At 38.0% G+C, this 13,841-nt stretch overlaps 1 pseudogene; it reads right to left on the minus strand.

The window, feature by feature from the left end:
* Positions 1–13,069: 13,069 nt before the first annotated feature.
* Positions 13,070–13,656, minus strand: LOC118586946 (annotated as a pseudogene).
* Positions 13,657–13,841: the final 185 nt, after the last annotated feature.

The raw sequence follows: 13,841 nt of genomic DNA on the forward strand, positions 1-13,841 counted from the left end.
TTAGGGTACAGTAATATGAAATTAGATGGTAGTGCAGTCATGTGGCAACCAAGAACTATGGCTGTGGATTATTGACTTGAGTACTCTGGGAAACTCCTGACAAAAAAAATCAAGGAAATATATTTTACAGCTGGCAATGTAATTATTCTTGGAAATCCTATAGCTTTTCAGAAGAGTATTACATCCTGTGCAGTATAATTCAAATTAAATTTTAATGCCATTTAAAATCATACATACATAATTATAAAATGTTTTTAAGAGTTATGAAAATTATGACATCAATTGAATAACATTTATATTTTGTTTTCCTCATTCACTCAGTAGACAGAGTAAGATTTCAATAATTGACAGGTGGAAAAATTACTTCACACTAAAAGTCAGTTCAATATTTTTTTTCTATTTAATTTGTCTTTCTTTCACTTTTTGCAAAAGTTCTAAGATAACTTCCTTAAAATCAAAGCTATTGTACAGATCAAAAGTAGGGTACCAAAAGTGACAACAAAGGGACTAGATGACCCAATAGATAAAACATTTTCTGCCAGAGACCATGAGTTCAAAGGCTGAGCATCTGCATTTAAAAGCTACTCACAGCTATGTGTGTACACATGTAGCCCTAACATTCTAAGGCAAATATGTGGATCCCAGGAGCTCTCTGGTCAGCTGAAGCTGCAGAGTGGTTTTCTAGTCAGACCCTGCCTTGAAGTAAGTAAGTCTAGAGCAATAGAGGAAAACACTAGAGTGGGATTCTTGCTGCTCTGGACTTTCAATTGTTTACTTTTTTTTTTATCACTTTATGTTTCAAGCATTTCTATTATACAGTGATCATGAATCCATTCCTTTTGTATAATTACTCTTTGCTGAATTCTGTCTGTTCCAATGTGTGTATTTGAATAATAACTAGTCAATGAACTATTTGAATATTTTATTAAATGTAATTTAGTACAAATATGGCACAGAATTGCTGTATCTCCTATAGCAACTTCTATTAAGAAAAATCACATGAAATTATAGGTGTATACATGAAAACCTGGTGTCCAAAACTGGATATTGTTCATCATATTGCAAAATTAACTAAGTGATAATAATTAAGATCAATTTATAATATTATGTGAACTTATGCCTATGATATTAAGTTTTGTCTTTAAGAAATAAATGTTGGACCAGCAAGGTGCCTTGCTCCATTCTTGTTCCTCCCAGACAAACCCAGCAAATGGGGTTATATCACCAGAACCTAGATAAAGGCAAAGGGAGGGAATTAAAGACTCTACAAAGTTACTGTTTGACCTTTACATAGTTGCTAAGGCATGTGGATATCCTGCCTCTAATACCACACTCACTCATACATCATGATAATGAAAAAGAGATGCATTAAATGTCAGGAAGGGGTTAGTTGTTTAGAGACTATGACATAATTACAGTTATGCTTTTGAAGAAATTTATGAATATAATGTATTAAAAGCTTTGGTTCCTAGGAGGACAAATACTTTAAAAAAAATTCCAAAGGAGAACCTGGGGTAGGCTACTGTTATGGTAAGCCTTTAGATTTAAAGGGGAGCCTGGACATGCAGTAACATAGGTTAAGACCTCATTATAAAAGGGAGAAATGTAACTAATTTTTAGCCTCCTAATGTAAGGGGAAATTTACTCTTAAATTATTGTGATGGATTTGCAAATGACATTTATAAATTTATCAGTGTCCATTGTTGAATTAGGACTAGTGTATCTTTCAACCACCATCTGAGAATATTTTTTTGGTAACCTACAATTAATAAAGAGACCCACAGTTGGACAATGAACAGAGAATAGAAGTTTATGGCATATGTGTCTCTAAGTGAAGGATCTATATTACACCTCCTCTTCTTAAAGATCAGAAATCAACCTAGACAAGGGAATCAAAAGATTATAGAAGTTAGACGTAGCATACATCTTCAGGGGCACAGTACTTTCTGGATATTACAGTACCCTCGAATACATTTATTTACAACTGCTGGGACTGCATGGACAGGACTCCTGCAAATCAAATTCCTAGTGTTTAGTTAGGAGATATTCATTTGGTTCTCTTTCTAAATAAAAATCTATTAATAATGATTGCTTGTGGGGATGGAGATGAAATTTCCTTCAGGATGTGGTGCCTGAGAACTTACTGTGCTCCAGCAGTTGGTATTTCACCCAGGTATATATAGGGAACACTAAAGGGATTTTATTTTTTTTTGGAAAAAAAAAAGACAGCACTTGAAAATGAGAGGAGAAATTTGTAGGAACCGTTATGGGAGGAAGTGGGAGGAGAGGATTTGATCAAAACAAATTATGTGTATGTATGACATTCTCAAAATAATAAACAATGTGGAGCAAAAGGAATTTGTACTTTTGATTTTTTTTTTAGGAAGATTCTCAAAAGCTTTTGTTTTTCTGGGAATGGCTATGTAGATGAGACTAGCCTCAAAGTCAAAGATCTACCTGCTTCTACCTCCCAAGTGGTGGGATTAAGGGTGTGTGCCACAGTATCCAGCAATATTTTGTATTTCATGGGCCCAGATTTAAACAACAAAATTAGATAATATTTTTAAGTAGAAAAATACATAAAATTGTATATTCTGTTCATCCTTATGACATCAATCTCATCACCAGGACCCACAGGTTAGAAGGAGAGAATGTCCAGGTTCCTCTTCAAATTCAAAGAATAAATAAATAATATGTATAAAAACACAATTAGCAAAGTGTCCCTGTGTAAGCCCAAGGTTCCAAACAGCCAGCTCATGCACCAAGGACAGGTCCCAGTCCCACAGCCTGGATGCCTCCCAAACAGTTCAAGCTATTCAATTGTCTCATTTATCCAAAGGGCCTAATCCAGCTGGGGGCTCCACAGCCTTTGGTTCATAATTCATGTGCTTCCATTCATTTGGCTATTTGTCACTGTGCCTCTCCAATCTGCTGCCTGTACTGAATCCACCAGGTTTAAATGAATCCCCAGGGGAGTCTTGGCCCTGGAGGAGATGGGAATGGAGGGGATGGGGAAAAGGTGGGGTCAGGGGCAGAAGGAGGGAGGACAGGGGAACCCATGGCTGATGTGTAAAATTAAAACACAAATATAATAGTAAAAAATGTAGATAAAAAACACAATTAGAGTAACTTAATGACAATTTGTCAGAGAGAGCAAGTTTGTATTTTTAGAATATATTTGACAACATCTCTAATATTAACATTTATAACCATATATAAAGAACATATTTTTAAGGTTTCTTAGTATCATTAAATAGATACCTATCTTTGTTCATAACTGTAAAGGACAATGTTACTTTTCAGAGAAACAATATGTGATATATGCATAAGAAGAGCAAAATACAGCTTCCCTTTAGTAATGTCTGAAACCAAAATGATAAAGCCATACTTAAACATGACCGGAATAAGTGTAACAAGAGTTGGGATAAAGTGGATTTTTGAAATCACATGAAGCCTCAGTTCTACACAAAAAACTACTGGAAAGTAAGAAATTCTGAAAAGAGTAAGAAATAGTATGCCCCTGGTAAGTGCATACCAGTTGGTTATCAAATACCAAATCGTCAATATAGGAAATACATATACAATATAGCATTACACAGATTACATTGTATTTAGAAATATGTATTTATATTTACATATGCATATATGTCTTTAATCAGTTAATGAAAAGCAAAGTTATGAATTTGAAAGAGAGAATTAGATGTATATAAGAGAGATTGGAGGGAGGAAGAGTGTGGGACATATGATATAATTATACCCTCAAAATATTAAAAAATACAGGTCAATAGAAAGAACTCAATGATTCTACAGTGTACTAATCACATTACTAATGATGAAATCACTTCTATATTTCCTATATTTAAGGACAAGGACTCCAGGAATCAGAATGGTAATGTAATAGTTACTCTAATAAGGACCTTTGCATATGAAACTCTTGGGGAGACAGAGACAGTAGAATCAATACATGGATGCCTGATTCAATAGGTCTGGTCAACTCAGGAAAGAACACCTGTGACTGCTCTATGTTTCCTGCACAGACATATTTTTGATCTCCAATATAAAGGTAAGATTTTTAGAAACATTTCTGATTACATTAAGTCCCTACTGAATGCTTTGTTTAGTTATGATATAAATACATAACTCACTCATGATTAAATTTATTTTATTTCCTATATGGTTCTATATAAACAGACCTATGTAATATTTATTTATATATTTTTAATTCTTTGTATTTATATGAAGATTATTCCATAAGGTATTTCAGTATTTAGTCATTACTCTCATTTTAATAATTCTCAATCTACATATTTTATCTGTTTTTCTAAATTTTTAAACTTCTTTCACATAAATGTCTTACTAATTAATTTATGAAACTCTGTGTGGGAGTTAATGATTCTTATTGGATGCAAACAGGAAAGGCAAAATGGAAGTCCTCTGTGTGGTGCTGCCATGAGTACCTTCATTCCATTTACCTCTAGTAATGAAATATTCTCTTGGTGTTCAAGATAAATTGTATCTAACTGATCACCATTTGCTTGTATTCAATATGAATTGTTTTATACAAATGAATGGTAAAATTATTATTGTAAACAGGCTGCTTAGCAATGCAATAAAATATTTTCTAGTGTACAAACAAAATATCCACATCTGATTGAAAACCTGTGTATTGTGGTCTGACTCATAACGTCGTTCTGAGTTCCCAATTGTACCAATTAGTAACTAATGATTTAGCTACTTTTATATTCCACTGATAAATATAATTTTGCTCTACAGGGACATAAGTAGTAGGATCCTGAGTATTTTACATATGCGACATAAAATAACTGTCTGGCCCACCCCTGGGCACCAGCAATCCTGGGAAAACCTGCCTAACTTGGCCCAAGATTTTGGCCAGTCAGCAGCGGGCCCAGCAGGAAGGTTCTCCTTTTCCAAGACTGCAGGCCGACCATGCAATCTCCACATCCTGTCCCAACACCCATCTGCCTGAGACCCCAGCCATTTCCTGAGACTCTGAGACCAGCCCCCAGGTCCCAAATGCTCTGGAACTCCCATCTGGAACAGAGGTAAGTGCCTGGGGTCATACCCAGAGAGGCCTGAACCTAGGTCCCAGCCCTGGGCAACAGCCATCCTTGTAAGATCTACCCAACTTGGCTCCAGTTTCTGGCCATTGGGAGGGCCCTGCAGGAAAGGTTCCCCTTTTCCAAGACTGCAGGCAGACCCTGCAATCTCCACACCCTGTCCCAGCACCCATCTGCCTGATACCCCAGCCACTTCCTAAGACTCAGAGACCAGCCCCCAGGTCCCAAATGCCTTGGAACTCCCTTCAGGACCACCAGAGGTGAGTGCCTGGGGTCACACTCAGAGAGGCCTGCACCTAGGTCCCAGCCCTGGAGTGAACAAGACCTTCCAAGACAAAGCCAGATTTAAACAATACTTATCCACAAACCTGGCCCTACAGAAAGCATTAGAAGGAAAATTCCAACCTAAGGAAGTCAGAATACACCCTTGAAAACACAGGAAATAACACCACAGCAATAAACCCCAAAGAAGAGAAGTACAGACAAACTACCACAAAAAAAACAAAAAAACAAAACAGGAATGAACAATCACTGGTCATTAACATACCTTAATATCAATACTTAATACACCTTTAAAAGGACGCAGACTAACAGAATGGATACGAAAACAGGAACCATCTTTCTGCTGCATACAAGAAACACACCTCAAATTCAAAGATAGACACTACCTAAGAATAAAAGGCTGGGGAAAGGACTTTCCAATCAAATGGTCTTAAGAAGCAAGCTGGTATAGCCATCCTAATATCCAGCAAAATAGACTTCAAACTAAAATCAATCAAAAGAAATCATGAAGGACATTACATACTCATCACAGGAAAGATCCACCAAGATGAGGTTTCAATTCTGAACATTTATGCCCCCAAAACAAGGGCACCCACATATGTAAAAGAAACATTACTAAAGCTTAAATCACATATAAAACCCCACATATTAATTCAATACTCCATTCAACACCCCACTTTCACCACTGGACAGATCTAAAAAATTAAAACTTAACAGAGAAATAAAGGAATTAACTGATGTTATGACTCAAATGGAATTAATTGATATCTACAGAACATTCCATCCTAACAAAAAAAATATATACCTTCTTCTCAGCACCCCCATGGAACCTTCTCTAACACTGACCACACACTTGACCACAAAGCAAATCTCAACAGATACAAAACAATTGGAATAACCTCCTGTGTTCTATCAGACCACCAAGGATTAAAGGTAGATTTCAACAACAAGAAAAACTACAGAAAGCCTACAATCTCATGAAAACTGAATAATGCTGAACTGAATCACCAATAGGTTGAGGAAGAAATAAAGAAATAAATTAAAGAATACCTAGAGATCAATGAAAATGAATACACCACATACCCAAACTTATGGGACACTATGAACGCAGTGCTAAGAGGGAAATTTATAGCACTAAGTGCCCACATAATGAAGTTGGAGAAATCTCACACTAGTGACTTAACAGCACACCTGAGAGCTCTAGAACAAGAAGAAGCAAAGTCTCCCAGGAAGAACAGATGCCAGGAAATTATTAAATTGAGAGCCGAAATCAATAAAATAGAAACAAAGAGAACAATACAAAAAATTAATGAAACAAAGAGTTGGTTCTTTGAGAAATTCAACAAAATAGACAGGCCCTTATCCAAACTAACCAAAAGACAGAGAGAGAGAGAGAGAGCATCCAAATTAACAAAATCAGAAAGGAAAAGGGGGACATAACAACAGACAATGAGGAAATCCAGAGAATCATAAGGTCATACTTCAAAAACTTCTCCTCAACAAAACTGGAAAATCTAAAAGAAATGGATAGTTTTCTGGATAGGTACCACATACTTAAGTTAAGTCAAGACCAGATAAACCATTTAAATAGTTCAATAACCCCTAAGGAAATAGAATCAGTCATTAAAATTCTCACACCAAAAAAAGTCTAGGACCAGGTGATTTCAGTAATTCTACCAGACCTTCAAAGAATACTTAATACCAATACTCTTTAAATTGTTCCACACAACAGAAGCAGAAAGAATATTACCAAACTCCTTCTATGAGGCTACAATTACCCTAATTCCTAAACCAAAGAAAGAAAAAAAAACTATAGAACAATCTCCCTCATGAACATCGATACAAAAGTACTCAATAAAATACTGGCAAACAGACTCCAAGAACACATCAAAGCAATTATCCACCATGATCAAGTAGGCTTCATTCCAGGGATGCAAGGGTGGTTCGACATACACGAGCCATAAATGTAATACACCTTATAAACAAACCCAAAGAAAAAAAATCATATGATTATCTCACTAGATGCAGAAAAGGCATTTGACAAAAATCCAACACCCCTTCATGATAAAGGTCTTGGAGCGATCAAGAATACAGAGAATACCTAAACATAATAAAGGTAATTTACAGCAAGCCTACAGCCAACATCAAAGTAAATGGAGAGAAACTCAAAGCAATACCACTAAAATCAGGAACAAGGCAAGGCTGTTACCTCTCCCCATACTTCTTCAATGTAGCATTTGAAGTTCAAGCCAGACCAATAAGACAACATAAGGAGATTAAGAGAATAAAAATTGCAAAGGACAAAGTCAGTCTTTCCCTATTTAGTGAAGACACGATAGTATACATGAGTCACCCCAAAAATTCAACCAAGGAAATGATATAGCTAATAAACACCTTCAGCAACATAGCAGGATACAAGAACAACTCAAAAAAAAAAAAAAATCAGTAGCCCTCCTATATACAATACACAAACAGGCTGAGAAGGAAATCAGAAATACATCACCCCTTATAATAGCCACAAATGGTATAAAATACCTTGGGGTTATCTAACTAAGCAAGTGAAGGACCTATATGATAAGAACTTTAAGTCCCGGAAAAAAACAAATTAAAGAAGATGTGATAAAATGGAAAGATCTCCCATGGTCATGGATAGGCAGGATTAACATAGTAAAAATGGCAATCTTACCAAAAATAATCTAAGGATTCAATGCAATCCCAATAAAAATACCAACACAATTTTTCACAGACCTGGAAAGAATAATACTCAACTTCATATGGAAAAACAAAAAAACTCAGGATAGCCAAAAGAATCCTGTAAACTAAAACAACTTCTGGAGGCATCACAATACCTGACCTCTAGCTCTACTATAGAGCTACTGTAATAAAAAACAGCTTGGTACTGGCATAAAAACTGACATGTGAACCAATGGAATTGAATTGAAGACATTGACATTAATCCACACACCTGTGAACATATAATATTTGACAAAGAAGCCAAAAATGTATAATGGAAAAAGGAAAGCATCTTCAACAAATGGTGCTGGCATAACTGGATGTCAATGTGTAGAAGGCTGCAAATACATCCATATCTGTCACAGTGCACAAAACTTAAGTCCAAGTGGATCAAAGCCCTCAACATAAATCCAGTTACTCTGATCCTAATAGAAGAGAAAGTAGGAAGTAGTCTTGAACACATTGGCACAGGAGATCACTTCCCAAATATAATACCAGTAGCACAGACACTGAGAGAAACAATCAATCAATGGGACCTGTTGAAACTGAGAAGCTTTTGTAGAACAAAGTACATGGTCAACAAGACAAAGCGACAGCCTACAGAATGGGAAAAGGTCTTCACCAACCCCACATCTGACAGAGAGCTGATATCCAGAATATATAAAGAACTCAAGAAATTAGACATCAAAATGCCCAACAGTACAATTAAGAAATGGGCTATAGAGCAAAACAGAGAATTCTCAACAGAGGAAGTTCAAATGGCTGAAAGACCTTTAAGGAATTGCTCAACATCCGTAATTATCCAGGAAATGCAAATCAAAACGACATTGAGATACCAACTTACATCTATCAGAATGGCTTAGATCAAAAACACAGAACACAGCTTATGCTGGAGAGGGTGTGGAGCAAGGGGAACTCTCCTTCACTGCTGGTGGGAATGCAAGCTTGTACAGCCACTTTGGTAATCAATCGCCCCCAAGACCCAGCTATGCCACTCTTGACCATATACCCAAGGAATACTCAATCATACCACAAGGGCACATGCTTAGCTATATTTATATCTGCATTGTTTGTAATAGCCAGAATCTGGAAACAACCTAGATGCCCTTCAACTGAAGAATGGATAAAAAAAAAAATGTGGTACATATACACAATGGAGTAATACTCAGCAGAGAAAAACAATGGGATCATGAGGTTTGCAGGCAAATGGATGGATCTAGAAAAAATCATCCTGAGTGAGGTAACCCAGACTCAGAAGGACAAACATGGTATGTGCTCACTTATAGGAGGATACTAGATGTAAAAAAAGATGACTAGACTGCTACTCACAACTCCAGGGAGGCTACCTAAAAAACAGGACCCTAAGAAAGACACAGGGATCACCCAATGACAGAGAAATGGATGAGATCTACATGAATAACCTGGATGACTGTGGGAGTAATGATGGGCAAGGTTCGAGGGAACAAGAGCCTAGGGTAGCAGGAGATCCCAGCTGGATCAAGAAGAGAAAGGGAGAACAAGGAATAACAGACCATGATAAATGAAGACCACATGAGAACAGGAAGAAGCAAAGTGCTAGAGAGGTCCCCACAAATCCACAATGATACCTCCACTGTAGACTATTGGCAATGGTTGAGAGAAAGCCTGATCAGACATAGTCTGGTTATTGGATGGCCAAACACCCTAACTATTGTGCTTGAACTTTCATCCAATAACTGATGGAAGTGGATGCAGAGATACTTGGCCAGGCCCCAGGTGGAGCTCCAGGACTCCAATGGTTGAAAAAGAGGAGGGACTCAAAGAGTCTGAATTGTTGAGACCAAGGTTGGTAAAAGCACAGGGACAAATAGTCAAACTAAGGGAAACACATGAACTATGAACCAAAGGCTGTGGAGCCCCCAGCTGGATCAGGCCCTCAGGATAACTGAGCCAATTGAATAGCTTGAACTGTTTGGGAGGCACCCAGGCAGTGGTACCAGGATCTGTCTTTAGCACATGAGCTGGCTGTTTGGAACCTCGTGCTTATGCAGGGACACTTTGCTCAGCCTGGAAGGAGGGGACTGGAAATCCATGTACTGAATCTACCAGGTTGAGCTGAATCCCCAGTGGAGTTTTTGCCCTGGAGGAGATGGGAATGGGTAGGAGGGGCTTGGGTTAATTTGGGGGGGCAGGAGCAGGAGGGGGGAGGACAGGGGGACCCATGCCTTATATGTAAAATTAAAACACAAATATCCATATGAAAAAAGTATATTTATTTATTTATTTATTTATTTATTTATTTATTTATTTATTTTCTGCCTCACCATTGGCCAAACAGTTTTATTTATCAATCAATCAGAGCAACACATATTCACAGCATACAGAAAGACATCCCAGAGCACTTCCCCTTTTATGTCTAGCCAAACAGGAAGGTTTTAACTTTAACGTAGTAAAATTACATATAGTAGAACAGTTATCAAGGAAGAATTAGAGTTACAATGTCTAGTCTATCTATATTTGGCAAAATTAAAGAAAATATTGTATTCTCTATCCTATATTTGTGAGTCGAAAGTTTCATATCTAATTTATCTTTTATCATAACTAAGAATAATTATAACTATCTAGTCTTCAACTACATCAAAGACCCCAGAAGGATATAATATTACCTGAGTAAAAAGGAAGTACATTGCAAGCAAATTCCATAATTCTAGAAATGGCAGAAACATCTGACTGCCTGAGCAGTCATCCAAAGTTTCCCTGTAATGTTGGGGCATCCATCTTCAGCCTATAGGCCAAGAGTCTCTCAATCACTTTTCCCCGTGTCTTGTAGAATATCTGGCAGCCTCCTCTGTGAAGCAGGAATCTGAAGGACCATTTTGTCTTGTTTTGGCAAAGCTCAATGGTCTTTTTCCTATGGGTCCTATATATCCAGTTTGTACAACATATTATCAAGCAGTCCAGGCAAGAGCAGTTTCTTGCTCAAATGGCTATTTTTGCCACAAAGAAAGCAAACTCCTTATGGACATTCTTTGATGTCCATCATCCTCTTTGAAATAATTGGTGCTGCCCAGAGCAGACATGTGTCATTGTCCAGAAAATTCTAAGTTCTTAAAACATTTTAAATGACATATTCTGTAGGTCTTTGAAGTGTTTGAAGATTACCTACTTAATTGAAATATACCTTTGTGTACCTAAAAAAATTAACATGACTATAAATTTGACTATTAATTTGTGGGTTTTTTAATTTTTAATTTTTATTTTTTTTAGTTTTTATTTTTTCTTTATTATAATGTGTTTTAATTTTATACATCAGCCATGGGTTCCCCTGTCCTCCCCACTCCCGCACCCACCCCCACCTTCCCCCCAGCACCTCCCCTCCATTCCCATGTCCTCCAGGATCAAGGCACCCCTGGGGATTCATTTAAACCTGGTGGATTCAGTACAGGCAGGTCCTGTCACCTCCTTTCAGACTGAGCAAAGTATCCCTGTAGAAGCCCAAGGTTTCAAACAGCCAGCTCATGCACTACAGGCAGATCTTGGTCCCACAGACTGGGTGTCTCCCAAACAGATCAAGCTATTCAATGGTCTCACTTATACAGAGGGCCTGATCCAGCTGGGGGCTCCACAGCCTTTGGTTCATAATTCATGTGCTTCCATTTGTTTGGCTATTTGTCCCTGTGCTTTTTGCAATCTTGGATTCAGCAATTCACGTTCTTGCAGACCCTCCTCTTTCTCGACAGTTGGACACCTGGAGCTCCACCTATGGCCTGGCTGAGGATCTCTGCATCCACTTCCATCAGTTATTGGATGAGAGTTCCAAGATGACTGTTAGGGTGTTTGGCCATCTGATCACCAGACTAGGTCAGATAAGGCTTTCTCTTGACCATTGCCAGCAGACTACAGAGGATATATCATTGTGGATTTCTGGAGACCTCTGGAGCACTCTGTCTATCACTGACAAGCTTTTGTAGAGCAAAGGACATGGTCAACAAGACAAAGCGACAGCCTACAGAATGGGAAAAGGTCTTCACCAACCCCACATCTGACAGAGGGCTGATATCTAGAATATATAAAGAACTCAAGAAATTAGACCTCAAAATGCCCAACAGTCCAATTAAGAAATGGGCTATAGAACTAAACAGAGAATTCTCCACAGAGGAAGTTCAAATTGCTGAAAGACATTTAAGGAATTCCTCAACATCCCTAATTATCCGGGAAATGCAAATCAAAATGACTCTGAGATACCACCTTACACCTGTCAGAGTGGCTAAGATCAAAAGCACAGAAGACAGTTTATGCTGGAGAGGATGTGGAGCAAGGGGAACTCTCCTCCACTGCTGGTGGGAATGCAAGCTTGTACAGCCACTTTGGAAATCAATATGGTGCTTCCTTAGAAAATTGGGAATTCATCTCCGCCAAGACCCAGCTGTAGCACTCTTGGGCATATACTCAAGGAATGCTCAATCATACCACAAGGGCATTTGCTCAGCTATGATCCTATCAGCTTTGTTTGTAATAGCCAGAACCTGGAAACAACCTAGATGCCCTTCAACTGAAGAATGGATAAAGAAAATATGGTACATATACACAAGGGTGTACTACTCAGCAGAGAAAAACAATGACATCATGAGTTTTGCAGGCAAATGGATGGATCTAGAAAAAATCATCCTGAGTGAGGTAACCCAGACTCAGAATGACAAACACGGTATGTCCTCATAGGAGGATACTAGATGTAAAACAAAGATGACTAGACTGCTACACAACTCCAGGGAGGCTACCTAGAAAACGGGACCCTAGGAAAGACCCAAGGATCGCCCAATGACAGAGAAATGGATGAAATCTACATGAACAACCTGGATGACAGTAGGAGTAATGAAGGGCAAGATTTGAGGGAAAGAAAGCTTAGGGGAGCAGGAGATCCCAGCTGGATCAAGAACAGAAAGGGAGAATGAGGAATAACAGACCATGATAAATGAAGACCACATAACTATATTTATTTAAAAAAGAAATGTATCAGAACAGGCAAGTTTGATAATCTGAGCAAGCTCACAGAAAAATTAGGGGATTTCTAGGTCTGTGCAGAAGGAAAGTCTCAAGACCATCAGTGTATGGAGTTGGGCATCCACAATACTAATGAAAAGGGAGAATTGAACCACCAGGACATATTAAAAAGGTTCGTGATGACTGTGTAACTCAGGGGTTTGCAAATGGCCACAAAGTGGTCCTTGGCCATCACCACCAAGAGTTAATTTTCCATTCCACCAAAAACTGAAACAAAGCAAATTTGAGAGAGACATTCTTTGTAACTTATGCTGTCATCCTGTGCTTGTATGTTCACCAGCATTTTGGGGATTGTGACTGTACTGTAACAAATGTCATTAATGGACAGAATAGAGAGGAGGAGGTACATGGGTGTGTGCAGTTGGGACCCAGAGCTGATGGCCATGATGATAAGCATGTTTCCAAGAATTGTGATCAGATACATGCAGAGGAACATGGTGAAGATGAGGGGAAGAAGCTTGTGATTGTTTGTCAGTCCAAGCAGATGAAATTCTGATCGTGCTGTTTGGTTTTTCAGTTCCATATTTTTGGTGGGAACTTTGAGAATGATAAAATAAAACAAAAATTGTATTCATGAGCATCTGTGTCAGATTCACTTAAGTACCTGTTAGAATAGCCTTAGAATAGCACTGGCTACACCAATATTCTAGTGATAGAAAACTATATTCAATATTATACCAAACTAATATAAATTAGTTGTCTTAATGC

Source organism: Onychomys torridus, chromosome 7 (genome assembly GCF_903995425.1).
Source record: "Onychomys torridus chromosome 7, mOncTor1.1, whole genome shotgun sequence".
In the NCBI taxonomy this organism is placed as follows: Eukaryota; Metazoa; Chordata; class Mammalia; order Rodentia; family Cricetidae; genus Onychomys; species Onychomys torridus.